The sequence below is a fragment of the Diadema antillarum genome, unplaced genomic scaffold (assembly GCF_040938485.1).
Source record: "Diadema antillarum isolate AM-2024a unplaced genomic scaffold, OU_Dant_1.0 seq00001846_RagTag, whole genome shotgun sequence".
NCBI classification, from domain to species: domain Eukaryota; kingdom Metazoa; phylum Echinodermata; class Echinoidea; order Diadematoida; family Diadematidae; genus Diadema; species Diadema antillarum.
The window spans coordinates 248,747-269,724 of record NW_027272518.1 but is presented as its reverse complement, the minus strand read 5'-3'; the positions used below and the strand labels follow the sequence as shown (position 1 = coordinate 269,724).

At 37.7% G+C, this 20,978-nt stretch overlaps 1 pseudogene; it reads right to left on the bottom strand.

Annotated features, from left to right (window-relative positions):
• Positions 1-17,929, bottom strand: part of LOC139712717 (pregnancy zone protein-like) — a 65,555-nt pseudogene extending 47,626 nt beyond the window's left edge.
• Between the last annotated feature and the right edge of the window lie 3,049 nt (positions 17,930-20,978).

Here is a 20,978-nt window from a genome sequence, read left to right as displayed (position 1 = left end):
TGTGGTAATATCCTGTGGTACTGTCCTGTGGTACTGTCCTGTGGTATGTCCCAAAATACCACAGGACAAGTCGTGTGGTACTGTCCTGTGGTACTTTCCTGTGGTACTGCCTGTGGTACTTTCCTGTGGTACTGCCCTGTGGTACTGTCCTGTGGTACGTCCCAAAATACCACAGGACGAGTCGTGTGGTACTGTCCTGTGGTACTGCCCTGTGGTACGTCCCAAAATACCACAGGACAAGTCCTGTGGTACTGTCCTGTGGTACTATCCTGTGGTACTTTCCTGTGGTACTGTCCTGTGGTACTGTCCTGTGGTACTGCCCTGTGGTACGTCCCAAAATACCACAGAAGTCGTGAGGTACTGTCCTGTGGTACTATCCTGTGGTACTGTCCTGTGGTACGTCCCAAAATACCACAGGACAATTCCTGTGGTACTCTCCTGTGGTACTATCCTGTGGTACTGTCCTGTGGAACTGCCCTGTGGTACTGTCCTGTGGTACGTCCTAAAATACCACTGAACAAGTCGTGTGGTACTGTCCTGTGGTACTATCCTGTGGTACTTTCCTGTTGTACTCTCCTGTGGTACGTCCCAAAATACCACAGGACAATTCATGTGGTACTGTCCTGTGGTACTGTTGTGTGGTATACGTCCCCAAATACCACAGGACAATTTGTGTGTATACTGTCTTGTGGTAATGTCCTGTGGTACTGCCCTGTGGTACATCCCAGAGTACCACACGAGCCTGTGACACAGTACCACACAGTTCCTGTGTCAACATATATTTGTGTGGTACATTGTGTGGTACCAACCAGTACCACAGGGAGTACCACATGAGCCTGTAAAACAGTACCACACAGTTCCTGTGGTAACATTTATTTATGTGGTACATTGTGTGGTACTGACAAGTACTACAGGGAGTACCCTACAAGCCTGTGGTACAGTACCACACAGTTCCTGTGGTAATATTACAAGTGTGTGGTACATTGTGTGGTACCGACAAGTACCACAGGGAGTACCACAGGACTTTTTTGTTAGGGGTCTTAGAGGCCTCTTTTCATTTCTTTGAAATCCTCTGCATACTCTTCACTTTCAGCTCTAATAAATTTTGATAGAAAATTGGTACTTCTTCCAAAGTTAGCTTTAATCATGGACGGGTTTTGTCAATAGAGCATGCCCACTTTGCGCTTAATCTGATAATCCATTCATTGTTGCTGTCCTGTGATTTGCACCATGTTTCTTGTCCCTTTCATTACACAGCTAGCATACTTAGGTAAAGATTAAACGCCTCTTTTCTCAGATCACACTTTTTCAAAGTGTGTGCTTTCTTTCCAATATCTAAATAGGTTGTGGGAGACCATGTAAATTGAATTATACATATTTTTTAAAGCTGAGAGTCTGCTCTTCCAGAATGTACCTTTTTTGTGTAATGCAGGGTCACATACTACTGTCTTTTAATGAACCTTTCCACGAACAGGACTGGAATAGTATTTTGTTGTTAAATGGACACATCCTGTGATGAGTGAAAATGTAGACGGTTCGCATGAAGCGATTATGTGTGCATTTGCGAAGGCATACGAAGCACATCTTAAATACGAAAAGTTAGGAAATCAGCTTGATATACTTACATGGTCAGGGACCGGCATCATTTCTGGATAGCTCAGCGTCAGGACTCTTAACATCACTGTTGAGAAACAAAAGTATGGAAAGTGACTGCGAGATATCAATATGAGTTTTAAACGTATACCACGGGTCACCTTATGTATAATTTACTTCATTTGTATTTTTACTCTCTTCATATTGCTATTTAAGATTGTTAATGGCCTTCTGTTTTTCTTTCTTGTTATAAGTAATCGTAGTTTGGGCGTCATCATGCCACTTTCAACATGTATCTGTTTTATCAAGCTCTCACTTTGAATCAAAGTGAACTTGTGAACTTCAATTCCATCTTTACCACGAAATTATTAAATGATATCTATTATGCCTAACCGTCATCCCTGACATCTCGCTTTGTCTTCATCTCTTTTCTCGCAAGGTAGTGGAGGTAAAAGACAAAATATAAGTGAGAAAACAGTGTCAGACGTAACAGAGAATTACACATTAAGTTCAAAGGATACTGCAATTAAACAGATAGGAACAAAACATAGCATATTTTAATGAGGGATATGTGTCTTGACAGCAACACCTTTTTTGAGAGTACCTGTAATCCATGTAAAGATCAACTGTACTATTTACATTCCTATGTTGGTGTAATTAAACATAGTAATGTTATTCTTTCATGATATTTTCGCAATTTCGATCGCCGCTGTTATCTACTAATCGCATTGATCTTCTTACTCTTTTTTTTTTCATTTTAGATATATACGTACGACATCGTTGGGAGCTTTGTTCTCCTTTAATTGGCAATAATAATAATAATGATAATAATAATAATAATAATAATAATAACAATAACAATATATTATACATGTGAACCAAGATTGCATTGAAAATTTGTACTAAAATCAGAGGATGGCTGTGATGGATTCAGAAATAATAACTATTCCATGTCATTTGTTTAATTTTGATTTGATCTTTTACTTTTTCATTCTTTTTGCTCATCGCGCTGAAATTTTAATTCACTCTTCTTTTGTAATAGGCCCCAGAGTACATCATATGTTTGAAAGTATCATCCCCTTCAATACGATTTTTTTTTTATATGCAATTGAACCAAAACAGAACTTGGACTTTGTACCTATGGATTAACAGAAAGGGTCAGCACAGTGCCCAACATGGTCAGACCAGGCCGGGAGGTGGACCTACTCCCTGGTCAGCATTCACAAATATTATACCTTTCTGGCCCGGTTTGTATAAAGGCTTGTCCGTTTGGATGAAAGCGTGTATCGCCTCGTATAAAGTCCAGTATCAGTCGCTTTTGAAAGACCTGTCTAAAGGGACCCCCAGTAGACTTCTCACCAGTAAATTTGTGATGAAAATTGACAGAAACACGCCTTGCACGGTGCTGTGTAAGAAAGAGGCAAAGTGGCTATGTTTCAGCCTTTGAACATTGGTGATGAAACCAATATCTCTGATTGTACATGGTGAACAAACATGAATATGACTGATATTCAACTTGAACGTCTTTTTTGTAACCTAGTCACGAATTTATCCTCTTTTTGATATTCATGAAATATGACGTCAATAATTCTTAAATCTTATTCTATATTACCATTACAGTGCACGCTTCTCCTTAGTCTTTCTTTATGTGATTTTAATTTGCACAATGCGCATATCACCTAATTCTGAAAAGTGAGCAATCTCATGTTATTATACAAAAATAGGTTCAAATGCTTGGTGGTTATCTTTCTTGCTTAGTGAATGTTATAAAAGCTCGGATATTCTTTACACAGCATACTATAAAATGCTCCTTTCACCTATGCTCATTTTAATGGTATGAAAAAAATATTAATCTCGATTCTTATTTCATGTGCTTGTAATTGTTTTGGTGCATTTATTTATTTATCTATTTATTTATTTTTTATTTTTATTTTTTTTTGGGGGGGGGGATTCCAAAAGGTAGTAACTCATAATCTGACATGGACAATTTATCTCAGGAGAAAATAGAAAAAAAAAAACAGTGTTTACATATTAAGCTTTTCTTGTTTCTTTTTTTTTTACAGAAAATATGTTAAAGAGTCCCTTTTTGTACTTTTTCATTTTGGAAGTACAAAGGGAGGAAACATCGCCTGCATAGAACTATTCTGGAGTCTTCGCATGCTCACTGGTTTCTGATATGATCATACCGGATTTAGCACCGTTAAGCGTTACAATCAAAACTCAGAGGGACTTAGGACCTTTGAGTCAATACTAAATTTCAATTTCAATTTCCTAACAAGAATTTAACCATCTAGAAGAGTAAATATATATGAAGAGTTTGTTCGCAAAAACCGATAAGTCCATTTTTGAAGATTTTGAAGTACGGTCTCTGTCATAAAGTACAAATACTACAAAGTAATACCTTTTTAATGATATATGTTGTCACTACATATAAAGGTACATTTCTAAAGTTATGCTCAAAAGAAACAACACATTTCTTACTATTCTCTTTATTTTTCTTGAACTTTAATCGCAAATATCTCTATTTGGCAAATATGGACTTATCGGTTTTTGCGAACAAACTCTTCATATGTTAGTATCGAATGTAATTCGAAAGAATACATTTCTCACAAAACTTTTCGATACAAATGGATGTGACAATTTCTTTTAAGGAACCTCTCGTATGCAGAACTGAGGGACATACATGTAGCACCTCTTAGAAATTTAGGGTGGGATAGATTTTGAAATCAATTTAATTTTGAATTAGAATTCATATTGAAGAGATGAAAAGTGTCATGTTTTATATTGATCAGATAACATATGTTTTCACTACAATTGCTACATTTTTAGAATATAGAGTTCTAAAACCATGACATTTAAATGTTTGGTTACAATTTAACTTTTATCCATTTCATTTTGTTTTCATTTCCATTGAGAGTATAAAATATGACATTTGCATATAAACAAAGTGGAGGACAATGTGACTGTTGCATATTCAAATGGTATTTGAATGCACGCCTTTTCTTTCTACAATGAAACAAAAGAGATGCATGGGGAAAATTATAACCGAATCGTCACAAACAAAACAGGTCGGAAATGAAGGGGACAGCTAAAAATCCCAGCTTGTAGAATGCAGTTCCCTCGTTAGTAGTAAATTGCAGTAATAATCAAAAGAAACTATAAGACATACTGCCTTTAAAACAAATATCATAAAACAAATTATACGCAGATTTTCTTACTGATCCTTCCCATTTTCTGAAGTAATTAGAACTTTTCTTTTTATTTCTTTTTTTCGTGTAAGCCCTTCGAGACTTATTGCTATTTGTCATCGCCATCCAAATGACACATTTGAAATTCAATGAGAGTATATTGGGGAATAAGAAGATCATTTGTTCGGAAGTAGTGATAATCATGCTTGATCGTAAATTATACATGATATGAAACTATATTAAATTAAGTTTTATTTGTCTCTATGTGTGCTTGTTTATTGCTGCTTTTTTTTCTTTAAGAATATGCAAAATAACACAACTGCACTAAAAGTGAACTTGAATATGTGTGAACGGGAATCTCACTTACATTGAACCCCGTTGTTTTCGTTAATTCGCAGCCCAGATCCAAATCAATGCATTCATCCGTGCCATTGAACAATCGCTGAACAATTACGGTCGGGCATGGTAACGTGAGATACGTGATGTTGAGTTCCATGGAGACCGGTGCTACAAGATGTTTCATCGTGAAACATCCAGTCCCTACTTTGTTGAGCTGCAACATCTTCGGATACATGACAATCACACCACTGACAGGGGAGAAATAGACAAAAAAGAAAAGAAAAGACTAATATCCATTAACTCCCCAATATTGTGATACATTCATATCGTCGGTGAAAAGATGAACCGACGTATCTGAGAAATTTTTTCAATTTTATCAAAAATTTGATTTTTGGCTTATTCCACTGTTCTCACTTGCACCTATCATCGTAGCAAGTTGTGGGCTTCAAATTACAGCCAAAAGCTATGATTTACGCACACGCCGTACATTATTTTGTCACTGCTGTTGTCGCACTGACTGCATGAAGTGACGCATCCGCATGCGTCTGTTCATGAACTAGCGCGTATTTTGCATGTGCGTGAATGAACCGGCGCATCGCATAGGATCGCACGTTATAACTTCGGGGGAGAAACGCCGGTCCTCTGCTCTTCATCGAATCCTCAGTGAAAGGATGAAGTGGCGTATTGTCAGTGATCAAGATGACAAACAGGTAAAGAAGAATAAATTTCTGTTAAAATTCACTTATGAGGTGTATATCACAGCCTATTTCACATTCACATTTGTTTTTGGAGGCCTATGTCGTGGAAATATAACCAAGTTTGTAATTTTCATAGTTTTATGTAACCTAGTTGCCGTCTTAATTATTGTAGTCCCATTCATTAGTAACCGTGTAAGAACAATCAGCAAGAGTTTAATTATTTGTGTTCATTGTAGCCTTTCTAACAGATTCTGTATCTGAACACCTCTCACGAAAAACTTATTTTCGCTTTAGAATTCCCTAAAACTCCCCTATCAATTGCGGTAGAGAAATTTTCCGTCCATGTACAAAAGACACATACAATTATTTAATTTCTATTTGTATCAATGTAGGATATATAGTGGCTAGACAATTCTAGTTAGGCGTCTACTCTAGATATCAAAACACTGTCCAGCCTAGCCTAGGCTAGTTGTAGTAGCAGTAGTTCTACTATTATAGGTTGGTAGGAGCCTAGTACTTGTACTACGCCTATGTTATGGCTATATGTTGTTTTTTGTTTTGTTTTTTTCCTCCAAGTCCACGCCAAAATAAAAGGAAAAAAATCCACTCATATTAATCAGATTTTAGAACTGAAATGGCTCTTTTCGGGACCTTGCCTCAACAAGCAATACAAAGAAATGCTGTCCGCTGTCACGTGGAAATAAACATGGACTCTGATGGGGGCATTTGAAAACATGCAAAGTCTATGGTAGAGGGTGATTTTTGCGAAGCTGATATCTGGTGTGTGCAGTAATATACTAACAAGAGAGGGAGAGAGAGAGAGAGAGAGAGAACAGTGCATGTAAAAGAAATGTATCTCTAGTCATGGTGAGTGGTTTTTGCAAAAAACCACAACTGCTAAAATTGAGAGACATTGTTCAGATTCTAGAGTTATCAAGTTGTATCGAAAAGATAGATGGTCTGGTTGGACCTTAAAATCAATCAGGGTATTGTCATTTAACTTGTTTGCATTCAAGATCATACATTTTACAGAGGTCCATTTGAATAAGAAATATGTAACCTCAGTGTCATTGTAGTTCATACAGTCAAATAATTTATGTAGGAAGGAAATATCAACGATCAGAGTTTGTGTTAGTAATGGGCTTTATCTTAATGATGATGTTAGGTATTTGTCTTTAGATATCTTGCGCTGTTCTAGTGTCAGTATACTTACATGGGTAGACTATTATAAAACTTGTACTCTTAGGCCTGAATTCATGAAGGTGGTTTAAATTTAGACCATGGTTTATGCAATTCCCTCTGCGTAAATGCATGTGACAGCTTGCATACACTGGCAGATGCTCAATAACAATCGCTCGTTGATCTGCACTTGTCAAAGGCACCCATTTTACGCTTATTTTGTACCATGGTCTAAATTTAAACCACCTTAGTGAATTTGGGCCTTAGAGCCAAAAATAAACTTTTCTATCAAAATGAAAGAGCACTTGACTAACCACTTTCAGAAAGCAGGGGAAATAATTGCTACCCATAACATATGTCAGTATCAAGTTGATGGAATGTGTCATTTTCATTTTTTAATGAATTTTTGTAGTAGTCCCTTTATATTTTCTTGATATTGTTATCCACGTACATCATAAATGTCATGTACATGTATAATAATCAGGCTCTTCTGCATGGGATTATACTATTTGTACAGCTTGTGCAAGCCGAACAGACCAGGGGCAGAGCAGCCAGTCAGAGGCAACAACAGCACCAATCGGCAACTGCCATGGCACTGGTTTTCCAGACCACAGTGCTCCTTCAATACCAACACTTGGTCCCCACCGTGATACTTGTCTGCAAGGGCACAGCACCCCGTCAATGGCAGGAACAGTGCCACTTGCTCCCTACCATGGTACTCTGCAAGGGCACAGCACCCCTCCACTGGCAGTGACAATGCCACTTGTTCCCAAGCAAGGTACTAGTCTTCAAGGGCAGAGCACCCGGCCTTCAATGACAGCAACAGCATCATCATGTAATTTCCTCTATGGCACTGGTCTACAAGGGCAGAGCACCCCTTCAATTTCAGGAATATTACCACAAAAGGTATCCACCCAGATTCTATGGCAACAACTGCAGATAAGAAAAAAAAAATGGTTTAGTGCTTCAAAAGAATTCTTAAATGTGAGCAAGGAATAAAAATCATGAACATTAAATGTTTATCTGTATTTATTTCATGTTAAGTATTGGGTATTGTAAAACGTAAAAAATGTGAACAATAGTTTTATCAAAAGTGTTACTAGAATAAACCATCACTGGGACAATATTGCAAACTATTTAAATGCTAGGGTGTTTTGCAATGCAACTGAAGCATACATGTGCATCAAATGTGATGATTTTAGCATATTTTTAATCACTGCGCCCAATGTTAAAATGTGACTTTAATTGTCCCACTCAAGGTACTGGTCTTCATGTGGAGAGAACCCCTTCAATGGCAGCTACAGCACCACTTGGTCCCCACCACGGCACTGGTCTGCAAGGGCAGAGCACCCCTTCAATGGCAGGAACAGTACCACTTGGTATCCACCCAGGTACTGTTTTTTCAAGTGCAGAGCACCTCTTCAATGGCACTTAAAGCACCACTTAAAACACCTTGCTAACATTTGCAGATGAAGAAAGCAAACTGTTGTCGTGCTTCAAAGTAGTTTCTAACTATGAGTCGGGGATAAAAAATCACCAACATGAAAATATTAATCTCTATTCAATCAGTGTTAAGTACAGGGTATTGTAAGATAAACAAACAGTTAACAATAGTTGAATAAAAACCGTTTCTAGAATAAACCGTCACTGTGACAGTTTAATGAGAAAATTAGTACTATCTCCTTATGTTTGTGGTTTTGTTGCAAAATTTTTGTTGCTAAGGTGTTTCTTGACACAAATGAACCATACATGTGCGATAATATGAACATTTCTTTTTGATCACTGCTCCCAATGTTAATAAAGTGGCTGTAATTGTCCCTCCAAAGGAACTGCAAGGGTACCACTCTACCCAAGGATACCACACTGTCAGGTGTCATCTGTTCCTGCATTCACTTTTTTTTTCATGTTATAGGTCAATTGCAATAATAGTGAGAATGGACAAATATGACATTGTCAAGATATGATGTGTAGCACATGTGAACAGCAGGGCTTAATTGGCAGATTCACAAGAATGCACTCATCATGAATCCATGTCAATATTCTTATGATCAATGCAGTGATATTTTTTATTAGCCTTATTCTTCATTCAAATTTTTGTATTTTGTATTTCCCTCACAGCATAAGCATTTTGTTTATCTGCCATAAATCTCAGAAACCAAAAAATAAGTTGAGAATATCAAACCAGCCCTTGAGTTGTCTTTAATGATTCTCATCTTCATCTATTCCATTGCTGTCAATTTGCCATTTCAGCGTAACACACCTGACTTTTTTTTCCTCAAATTTCATCCATGCTTTTAATTTCTCATTTGCTGCATAGCTGCCAGCTTTCCAGAATTTTCTTTAATTAGTAGTGTTGAGCCTGGAAACATAATTCTGGTTCTCCTTTACTCTAACTATCATAATGTTGTTTTAAATAGGAAATGTACATTGTAATTGAAAGTGTACGAGTGGATTTCTACCTAGAATTTGGTACAGTGTTGTTTTGATTGGTTCATGTTGACGGCTGTGCTATTGTACAAATGTCAATGTTGCTAAGATACAATATGACCCAACATTCTTGCTTTCTTTTCCTCTCCCTACCCTTGCCTTGTTGAACTTATTGTGGCTCGTCATGATTTTTTATTCATTTTTGTGTGTGTGTGAAATTTCCCTATTCCCCACATGCACACAGCCAAATACTAGTAAGGCTAAGAACACACATATAATGCATTGCAGCTCAGTACTGTAAAAATTTCTAAGAAATCCATGTAGGAATTAGAAGCTTTAGTAATTCATTTCTTGTGAATCTGTGGCCATCAAGGAATACATTCCACTGGAGGATTTCAGTTGAGTGCATTATGTTCTCTTGAAAGATTTGTGTGTTCTCAAATTCATTCTGGAAGGGAAGCTAGTGTGTTTTTGTTCCCTGGACATGAATGTACTAATTACCAGAAGTGGTTGTTGTTGTTGTTGTTTCTGTCTTGCCTGCGTAGCAGAAGCAAGACATAGGTGTCACTTTTCAGTCGTTGTTGTCATTGTCGTCAACTCATTAAAGGTCAAAGGTCCATAAACTTATGTTGAAATGTACTCAACTCACAAACTGCAGTATGCAGGTGAGATGTTGCTTGACATTTGCCTTTTTATTTTTTTACTCAAAATATGCCGTGATACTACATGCTGAAATGGACACTTCTATTTGACTCTACTGCATGCTTTTGTTGTGACATGCTGTTTTACTGTGGCTAAGACTTGCTTTTGCAATGCAATGATGCTGCATTTGCTGGATTTCTACTGCTTGACAGACTAATGGCACATTTTTCTTACTTTAAATGCAGTTGTGAATTTTCTCCATTTTTCTACTCTGCTTGTCATACTCTTTGCTACTGTATTCGTTTTAGCTACTGTAACAGTAGATACATGCTGCTCACACTGTTGCTATCCCATGTTAATGGTAATGTTTTTAGATTACAAACATAATCACGTTATATCATCACTCTTGTTTGTACAAATTGATTTGTCATGTATTTGTGCTGTAAGCTCATAGTAGTATCCTCTAACAAAATTCTGTTTATACTTCATCTGCCAACTTATATTTTATTTTCAATTGAAGGTCTGTCATGTTTCTGTATTGTATGTTCTGATGATAGTAAGTCCTAAGTAATATTGTTGACACACAATTTGTACTATGTATACAACTATGTATTAGTATCTACCGGTTACTGTTAATAAAAGTGTTCATTAAAAAAATAGATAAAAATTGTACAGTGTTTCATGTGTGAAGATGTGTGTGATGGATGAGCGCACATATTGTCATGTGGAGATTTTATTCTCATTTTGATTCACTAATATCCAGATTGCTAGATAAACAATAAGACAGTTTCAGTATCGGTTGTAAATCTGGACTTGTCAGAGGCATCATCTTGTTTAAAGATGAGATCAAGTACAATACTGTAATACATATCTTGACCACTATAAGTGTTTAATGTGAATTGATTTTGAATGTACAGAAAAAAATGAGTTTGCTTTTGTGTAGTCTCTATCAATTTTCCATACTGTTAGCAGTGATAACGTACAAGAGATCACTTTAAAAAATAAAGTAAATGGTGTGGCAACTGAATGCTCACCATAAGTTGTAAGCATTATACGTGTTTTGTTTTTTATAATTTTAGAAAATTTTCTAATTATTGTTTAAGAAAAAAAAATGCCACCCCACTTTTATCATTATCATTATTATTATTTGTTTGGACGATGCATAGGAATACATAGGGTGTCACAACTATGCCCCTACTTTTTTTTTTCTTTTTTTCTTTTTTTTTACCACGGTAGTGGAACTAGAAAAAAAGATGAAACCCAGAGTATGAGCGTGATAGGTCTTTTTTTTTTCCCCGCTGAAGGCCTTTTGATTATTACTATTATTATTTTTTTTTTGCATGTTAGTTGATGTTACACGGAAGTGGCAACAAAAGAATAAAGTCTCCCCTTTTTTATTCTATTATCATTATCATTTTTTTTTTTGGGGGGGGGGGGAGCTTGGCACCGGCGATGTTAAATCCCGAAATTGGCGTAATTTGGCACTATTTTACAAGGTTAATAACAGCAAGAAATAAGAGATGCATAATTTTCTCTACAATGTAGACAAAATTTTAGTACACACTGGTACAAGTCACCTCACACAAGCACTTGAAAAATAAAGATCAATATTGCATAAAGTAAAAGTAATCGTTTGCTTCATTTAGCGATGTCATTCATTTACATTCGCTTGCCAGAGCAATCTGTCAAATTCTTAGTGTAATTTGTTTGGCACTAAGTGGACTGTTATAAAATATGAAAAGTCATAGGTATATACACCGTACATTCAAATCACAAACATGTTGAATTTTTCAGTCAGAAAACAGTAAATATTGTAATACGCAAAAACCCAACCAACGTGTGCATTCGAGTCTGCAGAAAAGTTCGTTGACCCATATTGAGCGCCTGTGTAAGCATACCCATATGAGACGGTGCTTGCGCTACGCGTTCACCTACTGTGCGCGGATGAAGCGACGTATCTAAGCGTATGCGTCTGTTTACAACCAGACGCGCAATAGACTTGATTGCATGAACCGACGCAAACCTCCTCGCGCGCTGTAACGGGCAGAAAATCATTGTCCGTAATTTCAACCTAATTTTCCCCACGTCAATACTCACTGCATGCAGATAATCATGTTATAAATTTACAATGGTTAGAAAGAACAGGTCCTGGGCGTTCTTGTGGTGCAACGTTTGTCTAGATTAACAGTCGATAACTACGTGATTTCATCCGTTGAAAAAGTCCATATTTTCAAACGCGTTTTTCTCCGATTCACATTTGCGCACTTGCGGGTCGGAAACGTCGGTTCATGTTTTCACCGACGATATGTGACCCTGCATCACAAAACCAACAAAAAGTCGCCAGACATGAATTTTTGGTTATGGGGAGATTTTAAAAAAGCAGACTCCGAGCTTTAAAATGATGCATAACTCAATTCAAATTAACTCCCCTAACCTTTCTAAATACTGGAAAGAAGGCGAACACTCTGGAAACGTGTGAACTGAGAAAAGAGGCTCTTAAGTACAGGGTATATTTAAGCGCTTAATCTTTACTATTTAAGCCGTGCTGGCTGTGCGATGAAAGGGACAAAACAGAGGATGTAAATCACCGAAGCAACAACAATGAAGGGACTATAAGATGAAACTGAAATTCAGCATGCTTTATTCACACATTCTGTCCATAATTGATACAAATTTTCAAAGGTACAGTAATATCCTTTCAAGAGTTATTAGACTTGAAAGTGAAGAGTATATGCAAAACGTTTCAAGAGATGAAAGGGGAACTCTAAGACATAGCTGATTGTTCTACTACCCCCCCCCCCCAAAAAAAAGTTTATAGAAAAACTGCTCAAAACACACTTTCCCATTCATGTTATCACTCCAAACTAAAGGATAATGTAGAAGAAGGCTGGCTCTTTCAGAAAATATGAAAAACTCAAGATTGACTGGATTTATCCTTTTCATCTTTTTTAGTCCTCGTGAAAAATCAAGGGGTGCGACTTTTTGTTCGTTTTGTGATGCATGGTCACATATGCAAGGATAAATAAAGCAATAATGCTTTAAAGGGGAATTTCAGTGCAGTAGAACGATTGTCTGAAAAGATGAAACAATGCTGTTTTATGACACCAATGAAAATGTGATTATGAAAGTTGGATATACGAAAGTTGTATCATTGTAAAATATCGCTATTTTTTTTTCAAGAAACATTTTTTTTGAACGGCCAGTTGTGATAAATGCGCAAAACTGTGGCGTAATGATGTCATCACTTCACTACCTCTCATAAAGCTTGTACAATAGAATTCTGATTGTTTGTTTGTTTTTTTTTTCATGGAACGCAATCCCGTCCCGGTCTCAAATCTTGACACTGAACACACGTTTTACATTTTAACAGCAAAAAAACATTCGTCACAACGGAAATTGTGACTTGATCGCATCATTATCTCACTTATTTCCATATTCTTATCATCTGTACGAAAACAGTTCTGCGCGGAATAGCGGACTTCCTGAAATCAAGTAAAAATTATTAGTAGGCAACCTATTGTTGTTTTCAAGAAGGCAACCAGAAATAGGCTAATGGTAACCTTAGGGAAATAGGATAATAATTTCATCAGATGTGCATATGATTTTTTTAATGCGATCTTCCAAGTTCAGCAAACAAATATTGTCGTCCTTTACATGAGATCAAGTACTAATGCCATCACCATTAATTTGACAATCCTCTCAACGTAACGCAGTAGCAAAAACAATCACAAAATACCAACACGCCAGTCTGTGGGAGCACAGGCGCCGAAACGGACAAATAACCGATACGAAAATAAAAAGACACGTGAGAGAAAAGGATTAATTTTGCAACCTGGTTAAAGAAGAGGATAAATAAAAAGAACATTACAGTGCACTCCCGTTATAACGAAATGCTCGGGACCGGCAGTTTTCTTTCGTTATAACGAAATTTTGTTATAACCGAACAAATACAATGTATAACGAAAACAAGGAAACCACGTATATATATCATATCCTGTTTGCTGAATAGTCATCATACACTAGAAAGCTATGTGAAATGTGATGGGATAACTGTATTACAATAATAAACGCAAGTTCCCCTCAGAAACTGTGCGTGACACAAGGAGCGAACTCACAGTGGTGTGAAGCGTTCACCCATGCAGAGACGCTATATATGCTTGTTCCGCTACGTGTTTTCGAAAGCAATTCGCATTTCGTTATAACGGAGCACATTTCTTTTGTTTTTCTTTGTCTGTGGCGCTCGGAAAAGACTTCGTTGTAACGGAAATTTCGCTATAACCGTGTTCGTTATAAGCGAATTTTGTACCATAGACTTTAATGGTGATAATTTTGGGACCAGAAGATTTACTTCGTTATAACGAAATTTCGTTATAACCGTGTACGTTGTAACGGGAGTGCACTGTATTTGAAATGCTGATGAAAGCTCTATGAATACCAGAGGCTCCACTGGGACTCTTTTTCATATAAATGTATAAACATTTTGAAAAGTAATAGAGTCAACGATCAAACTCCAGAAGAATAACAGAGTAAAAGGGCTAAACCCTATTTTATCTGGGGGGGGGGGGTAAAATTGAGCCCCCCTCGACATTTCGCGCCACGATTCCGCAACGCGCAAAGATTTTGCCGCGTCGTTTCATGACTTTCTTTATTGAAGTCTCCCGCATATTTTGAGACCAAATTTGCGTCGTGCGGGTACAACGTTCTGAAGTTACGCAATGTATTGCATATGTCAACCCGAAACCAGCTCAACTTCATGACTTCGTGAGTAAAGGGGGTTTCACACCAAGCTTTGCGTAGAGTTGCGTAGAGTTGCGTAGCGACTACGCCGAAATCGGCTGCGTACTCATGAAAATTAATTGTGATGATCCGCGCAGGATTTGCGTAGTCTCGGCGTAGGGTTACGTATGGTTGCGTAGGAAGCGCGACTTGCCGTATCAACGTAGCGTATTCGGCGTGTAGCGGGCGTAGAGTTGCGTACATAAACGTAGGTCGGGCGTATAGGCCGCGTAGACTTGCTTACAGTTGCGGGAAGTTGCGTACTGCGGGCGTATGCACAAATTAATGTAACTGCAAAGCTACTTCAGCATAGCCTTCTGCTTTTTATTCCACTAATTGCCTGCTGTTCAAACACGATGTGATGGGGAGGTTAAATCCTTTGCTGGTACATTCAGTTTTCCAGCATTTAGCTGTCCTAGAAACCGCATTACCATAAATACGAACGTTTTGCAAAATTAGAAAAGAGAAGAAAATAAGATATTGCAAGAATCCGAATTAAGAAGTGTGTGGGCCAAATCTCGGATCCAGCGGCGACCAAGGGGCAATACGAGCAACTGATGAAAAACACTGCATGCCGACAATGTTTTTATTCAATTTCATGTGAATGAAGCCACAGGCGTTCAATAAACTCCTGACACGACATGCACCGAGAATTACACGATAAGATACAAAATTCAGGAAATCTTTAGAACCTAGCTTCAAACTTGCAATAATCTTCACTTGATCGAGATGACCAGCAGCATTATCATGAATTAACTTCAGGTTCGTGGAGATACGTACAATATCCACCTGCCAGACATGGAACAACTGTACATAGCGTGGCAACACAAGCAGAGCAGAAAATGAACAAAGGAACTACTTCATGGTGCCATGGGAAGATGAGATACCCATCATTTAGATCAGTGTGATTAAATGACACTTGCAATTGCAGTAGCTTCCTCTACCTTATTGGGCATTCAAGCCACCAATAACATGAGGAGACAACATGTCTTTATAAATACTGATTCTCCCTGATGCTCCTCCAGAAATCTTTACTAGCTTGCCAACTTTGTCTCGTTGAGTTTTCACCCATGTCTGCTTGCGCTAGCCTGGTTGATCATTATACTGTAGCATACCTTCTACCCCAATCTCCATTTTTTTGTTTTTTGATGACTGATACGGCAGCTTCTTAGCCTCCTTTTTATAGTCTTCACGAGCCTTATCATTGAGCATCGGGTGCTATTGAACCCACTCCATTAGAACGTGTACCTTTTCTTGGTCAGTTAAAATAAGGCTGGAAGCACGTTCTGTTTCCTCTACTTCGGTGATTATTATAGGGAACTTCCCGCTGAAGCTTCATTGCCAGATTAGTTCAAACAGTGCTGGCAAATTGTCTGCATCTTGATCAGTAGAGGTATGTAAAAATGAGCAGGAGAAGAACTCTCGCACCTACCACAGCAATTTGCTCTTCCTTTTCGGCCTTTTGCAGTCATTAGGCCTACAAAAGATAATGAAGACTCGAAGAGCACAGGAAGATACATTCACCAGCCATTCAGAGTCGAGTGGGATGAATGATATCATGCAGTTTTTAAACATGGATCACATTGGAATGCCAAATCTTCACCAATAATAATTGCCTACGCAGTTGTAAGCAACACTACGTAAATGTACGCCAGGTCTACGCAAGTCTACGCAAATGTCTACGTAACAGTACGCAACACTACGCCAAGTCATACGCGAGCCGAAAAAGTGCCTTCGTGTGAACACGGTTTGATCGCGTACTGTTGCGTATAAATGGCGCACAGTTGCGTAGGGTTGCGTAGACTTGCGTAAAACCTGCGTATCAGTGCTCTACGCGGAGGGTACGCGAAAAAATTAAACATGTTTAATTTTTTGCGTACATCTCGCGTACGTATTTTGCGTCCCTCGGCGTACTCTTCCGTAGAGTTGCGTACTCACAGCATACAGATGCGTAGTGTTGCGTAGTGACTACGCAACACTACGCAACACTACGCAACACTACGCAACACTACGCAACAGTACGTAAAGCTCGGTGTGAAACCCCCTTTAATCCAATGCAAATTGTGTTTTTGTGTGTGTGTGTGTGTGTTTTGTTTAATTGATATAAATGAGATTATTTCAACTTTTAACCATTGAAATTAATCAATTCTCATGTAGATAAGCTTAAAAAGTGCCTGCAACAAAATTTTGCCAAAAAATAATAGAAAAACGAAAGGTCGACAAACAATAAAATACATAAGAAATTAACAAAATAATAACAACAAAACAAACTGATTTTGATTGAGCTATTTTTTTTTCAAGAAAATTGTTTGATGTGTCTTAATGAACTCTGACTCAAAAATTTAGCAATCCCCTAATCTTTTTAATGGATTGATAGATGAAGTATGGTTTAATGCGTAAAAAAGAAAAATAGTTGATTTATTCAAAAATATAAAATCAAACTTTCTTTATTGTATAACTATGTAATCTTGTAGTTGACATCCGGCTCTATGTGCAGGCAAAATTTTGCGGCGATCGCGCGATTGGCGGCCGAGATCTAAAAGGGGGTCAAATTGCCCCCCCCCCCCCCCCCCCCAGTAAAATCTTGGTGTCAAATAGCCCAGTTAAAATAGGGTTGAGCAAGTGAAAAATGAGGTTTTTAACAGTAATATTGATAATAATCTATTATTGATGAAAATAATGTGTGATGATTACAAATTGCGCCATATCGAAGGTATTGGTCGGTCAATTTAAATCATATGATGTAAATATTAGTGGAGCAAACTTGCGAGAATTTCGGAGAAAATGAAACCATAACTCGACCTCTGGTTGTTCGGATTCACCCAGGTGACAATATTAATACTACCGTAAAGATCATAAAACACCCTGCAGAACGGTAATGAAAATGTAGACCTGCGTTTTTATCTTGTTTTGTGTGAACTCTCATGAGACCAGGCAGAATATCTCTCTCGGCCCTTCCTAGTGTGACCAAAGAGTGGTCTGGTGCAATATTTACCTTTCTTCTGATCCCTCTTTTGCATGCATCAAAGTCGAGCAGACGACAACCACGCTGGTTAGTGCTACCATCGCGAACGCTAGCCTGTTCATGGTGCCGTTCCTCTACAGGCTACAAGTAAAGGCCAAAGAAAAACAGAAGAAGAAAGGGTGCAGTTGTTTCATAAGTGTCGGTACCTCAGATTATATTGTGTTCACCTATGGACTGACCATGAAAACATGTAGTTTGTTCCACTGTCGTCTACTCGGACTATAGCCTGTTAGGGAAGCACTCAGCTGCAATTTTCGCGACAAATCACAGGAATAAAACAGCATCGGTGGCAGTCAGTCGTTACAAAAGCCGAAAAAGAACAGCATACAAACAAACAGCAATAAAAATAACACACACACACACACACACACACACACACACACACACACACACAGCATTCAACAGATCTTGGTTGATGTTACCAAAAAGCGACGTTGTCGACTACCTGCCAGTTTAACACAAATGTATTGAGTTTTGATATCAGGAATGGGACGCACTTACCTGGTAAGTTATTCTACTTCTTCGGTAAATATATATGTACATATATATATATATATATATATATATATATATATATGTGACAAAATGAAAGAGTACATACTACCAGGGTGGATCACCGCTGATGAGATAAACATTTCCTGCAAATTGTGTCTGCGGTTTCAGGATTTAATCCCTCATCGTGTTATCCCTTTACCCCGTATTTCTGGGAAACGATAGCCCTAGGAGGTATGTCAATTGTTCCAGCAGTCATTATCTTGATAACTCCAATTTTGTATTGTTTTCACAAGTACCGAGAGGTCAATATTTGAAGCGCGCCTGCCATTTCGTTTTACTGCAGTTGCATTTCAAATCACGTATTTTACCTGTGGAATTGCAGACCACAATCCCTGAGGGATATTTTGTAATCGTAATTAAAATCGTCTTTTAAATGACGATGCGGACGTGTTTTCCGATCGCGATTTGTCATAATGACGGATCAAAACAGTCGTGTGAAGGGCCTGACTTGTCTTATTTGTGTATAGCGAAAAAGAAATTAGAAATAAGGTCAGTCTCTAGTTGCAATAAAGCATAATAAAGCATAAAACGTAATGAAGTACGTTTCTCAACTCGTTTGAAAATGGCCTGATGGAAACTTGCAAAATCGGCATACCACATCACACTTTTAGGCCGTGGTTTATGTTATAAAGACGCTCTAACAGAGACATCGGCATAATCTTACCACACGAAGAGTTATCATGTACAATATTTTTAGTGTTTCTAGTGAGAATTGAAACATCATAGCTCAAGGCTTTCTCGCTCAATGCTATAACAAGAGTAAACGAGTATTTATGGGTCTGTTTTATTGCATTGTTTTGATTTTGACTTATCGTGTTTTAATCTTATATCTTGTAAAATGTACAAAATCTCGACGTACCATATATTATGGATTTGAGAATACGGTTCTTTCTCTTAGATTGCGCTTTGTAGTCATAATCAAGTTTGGTTTGATTTGATGATTTTATGTCTGTTTGGTATGCTAATTTAGAATTCCTTATTTATTTTTTCCAGCAATATTATCGAACAATAATTGAACGTATTTTATGAATGATATAATAACAATGATTGTAACAGGCAGTGATAATATCAATATCAAAAGAAAGAGGTCTGAACAAAAGGTCTGGAAAAGCAACTCCGTGCTACATATGCATATAGTCTGCTTTTACACATACCAAGAAATCGTTCTTTGAAACACGGTGATCATTACCCGTCGACAGAATCGAGTTAATAATCACGCAATTTTGCAATGAGAATGCAAACCACAGTCACACAGGAAGATTGAAATCGGAGGTGCAATCAAGTTTTAAATGCGTATCACACGGTCTGGAGGTATTTTTCCATCACGATTCGCAAGATTTACGAAACGACACAGACAGTGGAGGATTTGACCTCCAAATCTTGTTTTGGGGTGGAGCTTATGGTGAACTTTCAAGCACTTCCGGAAAAAAAAACGGGTCTTCAAATGTTCGCAATTCAGTCAAAGCGACGCGGTTCAAAACTGATTGACAGGGGAACTTGTCAAAATACCACATCTCCCTCCCTCGCTTTTAGACAATAAAAAGCAAAAGATAAAAACAAAAACAGAATCCATGAAGCTTTCCTCGGTCGCCTATTGGACGATTATTTTCACGCAATTGCAATCGCAGTGGTGATTAAGCATTCAAATTACGTTTCTCGTTTGGTGTTAAAAGTGATATTTGCCCCTTAAATAATTTGACACTGAAGAAATGATGAAAAGGCTTCATATCAAAATTCTTCAAATAAAAAGTGGATTTTTTTTTTCAATCTTTGAGAGAATCGCTTTTGCTTGTGAAGAGCTGTTAACTATTTCCGTGTCTTCCTTTTGGCCCATTACATTGCGTTTTGTACCAAACGAAATCATGACTGTTTTATCGCATGCATGTGCGCATGTGTTTGTTGAAATGGGCAGGGAACACTTGATGTATTGTACATAATGCGTTATTACCATTTTTTTTTTCGAACAGAAAATAAGTTCTCTCTTTCGATTCCAGAAAATCAAAGGGAACCATGCCAAAATATTTATATGAAGTTAGTGAAAGCATCAATGTTAATAAAACAAACTGGTCAAAAAGAATGAGGAAAATCAGACAATTCAATCATAGCTTTAGCATAATTCTTTTAGGTTCGATGACGCCATCGGAGGATGAGGAGACTACCGCGCGTGCTACCTTAAATAATTTCCACTTTCCTTCTTCTAAAGCATTGGCTGTTTTCAGATAGGAATTATGTTACATTGTTCTTTAAAAGTGCTCTGATGTTCCATATCATAACTCGGCAGGGTATTATACATTAAATCGGTTTGCTATTAAGGCAAGGGTAACCTGGGGTCCGTTTCATGAAGCTATCACATAAAAGCTATCACATAAATCTTAAAATGGCCAAGCCGCTCCTAAGCTAGGAAAGACTTTCACAGAGAAGTAAAAACCATTTCACGAAGTCTCTCCTAAGCTATGAGAGACTTTAATTTTTTCAATCGTCATGTTCGAGGGTAATACTAATTAACATATCATTAGCATATCATTAACTTTTTCTCCCTTAGTACATACTATACAT